At 32.8% G+C, this 11,354-nt stretch overlaps 1 protein-coding gene across 2 annotated transcripts in view; it reads left to right on the top strand.

The window, feature by feature from the left end:
• LOC128240187 (uncharacterized) overlaps positions 1–6,751 on the top strand; it is a 41,649-nt gene extending 34,898 nt beyond the window's left edge. For both annotated transcript variants that reach the window (XM_052956709.1, XM_052956708.1), the window contains one exon: positions 6,164–6,751. The gene's annotated coding sequence lies outside the window, so the exon portion shown is untranslated. The remainder of the gene's footprint in view (positions 1–6,163) is intronic.
• The last annotated feature ends 4,603 nt before the right edge of the window (positions 6,752–11,354 follow it).

Raw genomic sequence — 11,354 nt, 5'->3', positions numbered from 1 at the left:
CCTTTGTTAATGCGTTTACCTCGAGGCCTTTTCTTTTCAAATCCTGAAGGCATTTTAATGTCCGGTATGCTACATTGCTTTTGACGAGCCCGTCCAGTTCTTCCCGCATTTGTGCTTTGTTACAGGAACTTTTATTCTGATTGCATTCTTACAAAATCTTCATTTTTTTAGCAACGCCGAAGCTCGAACATTTTCTTGATGATTTGCCGACAATTGTCACGTGCCATGATGAAACGAAGAATAAATGCATTAAAGACGTTTTCAAAAGTGCATGAATTTAATAATTCGTTTCATCAAAATATACTTCAGGAGCATTAAGACTAAAATTGTATTTATATAAATATTTTGCAGTGTCAAAATATGGACACTGAAGATAATCTCACTTTTCGGTTGATATCTTTATGAATATGATTGGCAGACATGCATGTACATTACATGGCAGGGCGAATCCAGGATACGTAAGGAAGCGTTCACTTTTGTCACGTGTCCCTCCCTCAGAACCGAAATTTATTTTTAAAGAGATAGCGTGGGGGGCGTACTCCCCTAAGAAAAATAACAATATCTAGTCCGAAATGCTACATTTTGGGCCTACTATTTTTTTCCTTCTATATTGAAATAAAAGCAAACTTGGATGAGTTTAAGCGGGGGAGATGCGCCATACCCGCCCCCCTCATTTTGAGAAGCATACAGCGCTTGTTGCAAGCTTACAATATGAGTAGTAACTGAAATCCTATTTACCGGAGAAGCTGTTGTTACTGTGACCAGTTCCTCGTTTTTGCCAGCCGCCATCCGCCGAAACCTCCACCCACTGTTCATCTGTTTCCCTACAATACTATATCCGTCACTGGAAAGCTTTTACATGAATGAAGTATAGTTTATTTGTATACCATAATTTCATTTGTGATGTAGTTACTCAGAATTTCGAATTTCTTATTCCACTGCACGTGAACATGACTGGGCGGCAACTACCTCAAAGCTCTCGTCGATTTTTCGCTCCCTGTTCTTGAGTGTCTTCTTATTAACAAGGGGGAGGTTCATGTAAGCAAGAATATTATTCATTTCTTGTTCCCCAACGCCAGCGTTGATCATGGCTGAAAGAACTGAAGCATTTCAAAAAATATATACAAGCTATTTGACGTCATTTAGGTAGTTTTTAGGGGTAAAATTCATTGATATTATAGTAATATTGATGCATACTGAAAACTGCAGCAAACTATTGCTTAGCTTTACTTTTGTAATTTTCGAAAGAACCATTTACCTGCAGCTAACTTTGTAGTTACAGCAAAGCATCGAGTTCCGGTTTTGTGATCACAAGCCTTGTGTCGTTTTCCAGTCGGCACTGTGTTGTCAGCCAGACATGGCATGCATTCTTTATGAAGAATACTCCCGAGAACGTATTTTGTTTCTGATGTTATGTTAGTAAACGACAACTGTTCCGCGCACTTGCAGCATTTTTTTCAATTAAAATCTTTTACTCAACAACTCGTCTTCCATCCAGAAGGTCACGCTTGCATTTTTTACGAATCTGTACAAGCTTCTGCACCCGTTTCTTGGTGGAGTTTTTGGTGAACTTTCCATTTTTTTGCGAATATTCATGTTGTCTTTATTTGTATTTTTATGACGCTGTTTCCGGTTTTATTAAGCACGTGCACGGTTTCGACAAAACGTGAACTTGCTAACTCGCGTAACTTGCACGTATCGGACTCTTGATCAGAAGGTCCGGGTTTGATCCTCACTCGGAGCATCGTTTGATGATAGTACTGGTTATCATCCAGGATGGTTAAATGGTTATGATTTCATGTATATGACATATCTCAAAAAAGTAAAGTAACATGTTTATGTATAGATGATCATTGCAAATTATAATAAATCGTACCTTTACCAATACGCATGCACCTGAATATGCATAATCCCTATCGTTCATGCAGTTGATTAATTTATCAATCATTAATGCAAATCTATCAAAAAAAACATTTTGTTATAGAAAATCATATTTCCGTTGCATTTGTTTAATGTTATTTTGACTTTTCTTTCTTGGTTATTGGACGACATACCGGTTTCTTTGCATTCCGTTTTCAAAATATCACAATTTAACGCCAGCATTACGACTACATACATCAAAACAACGTTGACGTCAGTAACGTTAAAACAAACGTTTCTGAACACATTGTTTAAAATTGGTTGCTTAATTAGCCCGACAGCACATATAGGTTATTACATAACACAAAAGGCTAAATAACAGGCTACAAAATGTTAGAAAAGAAATATAGGAAATGCCAGGCATCTAAAGAAGTTTTTTTTTCACTAAAGGCCAGTCGTTTAACGTAAATAAACGTGCACAATTATGTAATGACACGCAGCTTATCTTTTGCACATGAACTAATAGACACATTTGTTGAAAATGCATATTGTAATAGTTATATAACTGTAGTAAGGCAATTTTCATAACTTTATAATGACAAACGGCAGTTGAGTGACGTCAAATGTATCAAAATGGTAAAAAGGGGTATGGTGTTAGATAGCGTCTTTTTTGCACTGACCAACGCCGCCGATATAAGTCATTTTAGCAAAAATGAGAAAAACATGCCTGACACATAATTCTGGCCAATTGTCAAAGAAGTTAAAAGAGATTTAATTTTAAACGTCAATTTTGACGGAGCAACGTATCCCATCACCTTAAGTTACGCCGCCTGATACAGTAAACACAAACGGACGAGCGTTGAGCACCCCATTATGATACTCTTGTTAAATAATTATATTGCTTGTATACCGCGCGTATGTTTCATGACTTATATCATGTGCGCTTAATGATAAGATGCATATGTTTTTAAACTAGCAGAAATTGTGATTTTATCTATTAAAACAATATAGCATTTAACCTATGGGTTGTCTTCACGCAAAATATTCATGGAGTGAAATATAAAAATACAAATCTAGTACAGTTAAGTCACCGTATTGTACCGTAGAGCTCTATTAATTCAGACGGTGGCGAAGAATTTCATATTTAACATACATCATGTGTGAAAATAAATGCGGATTAAACTACTTTATGTCATGCCTTTCGATGCAATACGAAGTTATATCAGTGAAAAAAGTAAGGACTTTCAGAACTTCTTTACAATTACATTGTAGGTACTTCCTCTTTATCAACGTTCAAAAATTAATGTTCATAAAAAAGTTTGCACAAACAAAAATGACTGAATTATAAACTATAAAGAATGCGTTAAGTGCGTCCGTTGGGTAGCGGCGGGGGAAAATCGTTTTTAAAAAGTTATTAAGAAAAAGAAATACTAATTAAAGCCCGAACTTTATTTAATATATTTATAACAGGCTATTCAATATCACGCTTGATCAAAGAAATAGTATAGTTTCACCGTTTGATCGGCACTCTTTAAAATATGTTTTTCTATGAAGCTCATGAAATAAATTACGACCTTACACTAAATTGAAAAAATATCCTATATTTCATTGTCACAGTTGCTGTGAAATTTAACATTGTTGATCAATGTAGCACTGAATTTAAGAAGTTTTGAAATAAATAAACCGCAATGTAGCTCTTTCGTTCAAATGCCCCAGTACAAGTTAATGATTTATACTGTTTAAATAAACTTTTGAGTACACTATAATTGAGTTGTATTCTTATATGTAATGTAATATGAAGACAGCTTTAAAGGTCAGAATCAACTATATGTGTACATAATAACCAGTTTTTTATTTATACATTAAGACCCTCAGATCTGCTAGAAAGATACTTTTTGATTAATTATTTAATAAAAAATAAATAAAAACAAAGCTCAGACAATTCTGGGATGTCACAATATAAAATATTGAAGCTACCAGGCCAATTTAAGGATATTATATAAAATAAAATTATACACGTTTATAAGTGAATCTACACTACTGTAAAATAGTTATTACTATCGCTACTGAAACACTGACATAAAGACGGGAACACTAACTTGAATGTATAACAACAATTCACTTAAATTTAATAGCCTAGGTAATTTAAATTTAGCAAATGAATGCACCAAGTCAAAAACAAATAACACAGAAAATAACAGAAATATGATCCTTTAATTGATCTTTCTGACAATAATTAAGTTTTTTACACTGAAATTCTTCAGATTTGGTCAATGAACACTCGAATACTGTGAAATATGTTATTTTCTGCAGTGAAAAGTTAGATGAAAATGGTTAATGGTCATGCATTAATTTATTAGTTAACTTTTAAATTGAGAAACTTTCACATTATTTGGTTTTGGTTAATATGCAATAGTGATATATTTCTCTCTACAAAAAAGATTTCAATGTTCACTCACCACCTTACTTAATACACACGAGACTGCACAGCTCTTAAAAAATGTCTCTCAATGACCACGCATCCTGATGATCATTATCGTCTGGATGGTTTCGTCTTGAATCAGTTGACCATCCACGTCTGGATGATTATGTCCTGAATCGGATGATCTTCAACGTCTGTATGGTTATGTCCTGAATCGGATGATCCTCAACGTCTGGATGGTTATGTCCTAAATCGGATGATCCTCAACCTCGTCACGGTCCTCATATATTGCTGGATCCTCTGGATAAATATAAATGGTCCTGATCCTCCTTAAGGTTAACCCTTTGAATCCTCACTGGTTGTTCCAAATGTTACATTGGATTTATTGTCGTATAATTATGACATAAAATCTAAACATATCACTGTGGTTGACTGTACTGTTTTCGTCTGACTGACTTCGTATTAGGAAATGCTCCTTCAGACTCTCTCGGATTCTTACTCAGTGATGTGCAGTGTAAATCTGGTTCACTACTCAGTAACTGGTTATGGGTTTGATACTATAAGATATCTTTGCGTCTATAATTTTGTTAAACTCGCCGCTACCAAAGAAAACCGGAAAAGGAAGTCCAACTACTGAAAACGCTACCCTACTGCTTAAGAACACACCCTTAATATACAATTACAGGTTACACATAACCATAAAATATACGACCTGTTACATATTTTTCATTACAGGAATAATTTCGATTTTGTTTACGCTAAATGATACTAGCTAAGGTTCTTATAAAAATGTCGTACTGAAAGACTTCTCATGTAATATTCTGTATTAGGAAGAGAAAAACTATGTCGAATATTATGCGGATGATAACTAACAAATGTAATAATAAGATTTTCCATATACTATTCCATGTACTTATTCATGCTATATAATTCTGTTTTTCAAAACACAAATCGCAAATGCAATGTTTCATCAAAATAATGTATTTATAATAATATAAAAAAATCATATAAAAGTATAAAAACAACCAAGTATAGTTTACATGGAGCACCACGTTGACGTCCATGATTTTGTCCTCGTATAAAATGAAGTCCATATTCTAAACTTAATATACAGTCTGAAACGTCAGTCGAACCATTTATTGATATTCCTGCACTTCAATCTTGACATTTTCCCGCCCGCTTCAAAGTATTAACGGGATGCAAATCAATGAGAAAAGCATACCAATTCTATCAAATGATTGTTTTTTGTATTTATTGTATTAGTTCTAGTCTGTTCACTATATTTTATACAAAGGCGCTCGTAAAGCACGGCAGTGATGAAGCCATACAATTGACGCCATTGATTTTTCAATGTCTGCAGTTGTAGACATTAGTTCGAAATTAAACAGTCACAAAAATAATGTTACCTTAAAAGTTGTTTTTCTATGATATTTCTTTCTAGATAAAAAGCGATATAGTGAACTAATTAACATGTATCTTTCTGCATAAATGAATAATTTAGGCGTGCTTCGATGTAGGTCGTATATTCCGTTTGAATTGCACATGTTCAAATTGTGCGTAAATGCTAGTTCGTCATAGTCATCTGAAAATGCACAAATAATAAATGATTGGTGAGTGCTAGGATGATTGAAGATTTAAAGTGATCAACTTTCAACTCATAATGTAGAAATACTGTATTTTCTGCATATTTCATTCAAATTTAACACGTAATCCTTCAAAAGTATAATTGTTTTCGATATTTATTCATTCTTTTCAGTGAATTAAACCATTTGTATTAATTATGGTATATCTTATTATGTGGGAGCAAACGTGCATCTTTAACTTGCGGATAACGTTCATCTGACGTTGAATACATGTAAAGTTGTTAATTCTTATTTTTAGATATTTGGGAAAAACTTTGGCTTACAATAAATACATACAGACCTGGAAAGCCGAGCTGGCTGCCAAAGGCATCACAGAGGCGAGCATAGATCAGACGGGGGAGCTGAAAGAGACTTTTACTGTCGATGATCGTTAACTTTTATCAGTCTTATGATATCGATGGTCGTACTGCGAATGATATTGTCCATTATCCATATGTATGTTGGTGTTGTTATAACATTACATGCCGGTCTGGAGTCTTTCTCCATATAATCTATTTTGCCTATGTGTCTTTATCGTGTATAGTTTTGGACTGCTTGGACAAGGGAATAGAAATGGTAACTTAAACTTTACATTAGTAAACGGATTTGTTTCAATACAAACAATGAACTATGTTGTCCAATTTACATAGGATAATTTCAATATCTTGAAATCATTATTAATAAAAATGACTTAACTAACAGCTAAATTAATGTCTCAAAAACATACTAACACTTTTTTATTTATCATCTTTGAGATAGCAATAATAATTTTATACTGTATATCCATGTGACTGTAATTCCTTATTCTGTTTGAAGGTGTACGTTAGCATTTCAGGTGTATGAAAACACAAACAGAAGTAGTATGGTAATACATTGTGTTATTTTTTTATAATTAATAAGATTTGTTTGCGATTTTGTTATCATTAATATGTGTTTTTAATGACATTTTTCTCGTTAACAAAATGTTTTATTTCCATGTAACGATATTTTATAACTAATGTTATATATTTATACATCGTTTGATAATTTTTATAAATGCAATAGAATAAAACGTGCTGCGGACGATGTTTCACGCAGTTTGTTTACTTACAATAATGAGGGATGAAGTTTCTTTTTTGCTTATCTCGATGGGAAGTTATTGCATTCTATTATCATTTCATTTTATGCAAAAAACTTCCAGTACTAATTCTTAAGAATATAACTTGGAAGCTATGTGTCGGAGTGACTTTCTAAAGAAAATAGAACGAGTACGACCTTTGCATACTATGTTTGCAAATATTATGTATATTTGAAAAACAACAACATATTTGCAATAACCGTCAAACCACTATGTGTATAACATAACATACAATAAGTTTGTTAATTCCTGTGTATTTCTGTCTATTTTGTGCTGTGGCATTGTGTATCTCCTTCCCAGTGACAGTTAACCTTGTGCCGCTTTAACGAGTATTCGGGATTTTGTAGTCAATTGGTCTTTTCCATGTAGTTCAATTATAGTATTTGTAAAATAATACATTATGTAAATGTGAATTATTGTCTTTGTAATGATTTGGTTGTAAGTGAATTGTATTTGATGTTTGTTTTAATAATATCACGTCTTAAACAAATTAATATATCATACGTTAAATTTTAAAAAGGAATAATAAAACATGCGTTATGTAAACGTGTATTTTATTATATTGTTTTTGATATACATTGACTCTGATTCTCTTAAATAATCAAACAAATCATATTATACCGCCTCAAGATATAAATAAACACTCACATATCGGATGGAACAATCATTTAGATGATTGGGATGTCCATGTTCTATAAAATGTATAAGGTTCTAAATAGAGACAAATCACATGTTGCTATAACCGCACTATGACCTTGTTCACATGCATAATAAATAAGGCATAACAGAAACTCATCTAGATAACATACGCACAGGTATAGGTCCATTTGTCATCACATCAGCTATGCCATTGTTCAAAGACACTCTACTTAAGGTTTAAACGAAACTTGACGAGAAAACCAAAACGTCAAAGTACTGTAATGGAAGCAATAGGCATGTGTCAGAAAGTCTTTACCTCAACTATGACCTTGTTCATAGACGCAATAGTTAAGGCCTAACAGATACTCAGCGAGAAGCACCTACCGTCAGAGTGTTACTATATCTACTACAGGTACAGACCCCGTTGTCAATACTTTAGCAATCATCTTCTTCAAAGACACTTCACTAAAAGACTGACAGAAACTCATTGACAGATGCATAGCATCACAAAACATTAAATATAAATGTTAACATAGACATAACAATGTCATTACAGTCATGATGGGTTTACATCTTTTTAAAAAGTCAGTGGAAACAGAAGTTCACTTTGCGGGCTAAACCAATGTTCGGAAGATTCATCTCAAACCAGATTTGTAAATTTGTTCCATCAATGGTTTAATTCGGACTCGAAAGGTTTGGGGTTCACTTACTGATCGCCTCGTATCAAGACAGTGTAATTTGTTGATAACATTATCTCTCTTGCCTGGCGTCGCTAGGCAATAAGGGGATACACATTGCTAAGAATGTTAATTTGTCTTCTCATCACCTAGTATAAACCCACATTGAACACTTTTACGTACCAGTCAAAGAAAGTTACCCCACTGGTTGTTCATAAAGTTATTTTGATGTGAATTGTGTCCGTCTGTGTTATTTGTATGTGTTGTGTCTCTCGTTCAGTGTCTTTAGCGCTCTTATATCGTGTCGCATTACACTGAATTCGCTTAATGTTTGCCTACTGGGAATGTCGCTGAACCTTTCCTTGTGTTATTACTATTTGATTTCAAACATGTCGTGTAGAGTATAAACTGCACTAGGCATAATTTTCTAAATATTTAATGATACAAAAGAGGCTATAGCGAAATAAGTATTTACAATTACAGAGAGTTTTAATTTTAAAAAGGTGTGTTTATATTTATATAAGATTGCAAATGTTCTATATTCTAATTACTTATAGATTCTGAACTTTTGAAATGTTTAACTTTGAAAATGTATTAAAGTTTTATTGTCCACAATTAGTTATAACAGAATCATAATACACGTTAGATTGTCCATACTTATAGATAATTGTATGCTAAATGTAAATCAAACGAGTCAAATCGTCAAGAAGACGATAAACAAGAAATTATATATTGTCTTCTTAAATTCTGTTTGGGAAGCGTTGCAAGTCCAAATTAAGAAGTATGTTATTATGATTTGGTATTTAAAGCACTGTTGCTGTTTCACAATACAAACCCGGAATGTAGTTGTTGACAAACATTATTTGAAAAATTGAATGTATACAATGAATATGCTTTTAATTGTCTGATTTGTGTCAAGATTTTTAATAATGGATTTGTATCTGAACACTTTGACTTGTCTCAATCTTGTTTTCTGTATGATTGTATAAACTACTCCCCAAATAGTTCTTTAGTAAGACAAATACAGCATTTTTACTCAATGTACGTGTCGTGGTACCATTGTGAAACTTGCCGAAGTCAGGATTGTTTGAATCTAAATAAATGTTCACTATGGCTTCCATGCATTATAATGTAACTGAAAAGAAACCGAACGGTCCATCCTCAAACAAGTTTATCTCCACCATACTTCCTGTTAGTTACCTTATCACTTTTGTGTTACTTGAATCAAATTCAAACAAAGCGGGTAGTTTTAAGTGCATGGGTGAATCCAGGATTTGACAAAATTTAAAGAGGGGGCATAACTTGAGACCAGAGTAACGATGAAGTAAGAGTGAAAGTGATAATCAACTGCTGGATTAACCATTGGCTATAGGAAAACAGTCTCATACATATCATGAACATTTGCCATTCCGCTCCGTAGGGATAAATTCCTTAAACTTGGACAAGGGAGCTGTAGTTACACATCATGTAGAATGCATATTCTAATTGTTTATTTAATAAGTATGCAATAAGCCATGTAAATCTTCCACAATTTTAGCCTAGTTCATAGTGATGTCGTAAGATTTGTCTAGTGAAACACGTGATAGCTTCTCATACTGTTGGGAGCGATCTCAACTTCCACTGCCTGTACTGGGAAGAGAAAACGGCCCTAATACCGGTTTACTTAAGCTTTCAGGTTTTTAGGTGCCTTTACAGTTTAGCAAAGCAAATTTCCATAAACTAAAATTAATGTAATACCCGGTTTCGAAATCGTTTTCAAATGGGCTAGTTGTTACGGCATGTACATTTTATGACATTTTTTCATTACTAGAAAATAAATAAAAGTTAGAAATGCGTGTCTATTTTAAAAGGGGCACGATATATGTTGCAAAACATTTAAAAAGTTTAATGCACTCGTAAGTTTAGGTAATTTGACTTCAATGATAAAACATCAAAAAGCACTTTATTTGTGTATAGATTAATATATATGAGCGACTTTTTGGCGCTTTTTTAACAATGAAATTTGTAGACCCGTAGCTATTAATTAAAAACGTAAATATATTTTATATGTATACAACTCATATGCTAATTTGCTATCATCGGTAAAATAGTTAAACATAATACTGCATTAAACTATTGTATTTTATACATATTACTTCAATCCAAATTGTTCCAAATTAAACATGGTTAAAGAATAAATAAAATGCTTTACAATACATCAGCATTCTTATATTAACAAATAATTTAAATGAACGAGAGCTATTAAAATTCGTAAACAGTGTACATATAACGTCTAATTGATGTAATAAATATATTTGTTGCTCACTTGCTGAAATGAAGAGCGATGTTAAACGAGACCACAAAATATATTCTACTGAAAACATGTTTTTATGTGCCTTAAATGATAAATATCATTGTAAAATTATGGATTATTGTAGTTATTTAATCTCGCTCTTTAAATTTTGAACGTACCGTGTTTTCAGAAATGACTTGTTGAAATTGTGTCACAGCATAATTAGTTGGCATATTTTGCTTAATATGCAATCTAATAACAGGTACAAAGAAACTGCTTCAGGAAGTTATATTATAAAACAGGTGAGGTAGATCCCAATGGCAAAACTGAAAAACAACAACAACAATATTTAGCTTTAAAAATGATATTGTTGTTTTCTTATGTTTAAATACTTTTTCGAGATAAGATTTGTAGATGTCATAGAAGAGTATAACAACTGCTAAGTTAAAAAGTTCATGTATATCTCTTTTATAAAGTATAAGAATCTTTGCATATTAGGCACAGCACGTGTATATGATGTTGTTGTTTTTGAATTTGCGCATTGGATGTCGCTCTTCTGATATATCAAAAGGACAGGAGGATTTCGGAGATTTTTTATCTATAACATAAAGCGAACCCATATCGCTGCACTTCAATTTATCATTCCAACGATTGAACAGTAACATTTACCGAATGTCATTGTTATCATATAAAAGATGGTTTCAAACCTAGATTTAAACTTCGTTCTTTTTAAAAGGCAAATTAT

Source organism: Mya arenaria, chromosome 7 (assembly GCF_026914265.1).
Source record: "Mya arenaria isolate MELC-2E11 chromosome 7, ASM2691426v1".
Classification (NCBI taxonomy): Eukaryota; Metazoa; Mollusca; class Bivalvia; order Myida; family Myidae; genus Mya; species Mya arenaria.
The sequence above is the reverse complement of the archived record's forward strand: the minus strand, read 5'-3'. Positions and strand labels throughout refer to the sequence as shown.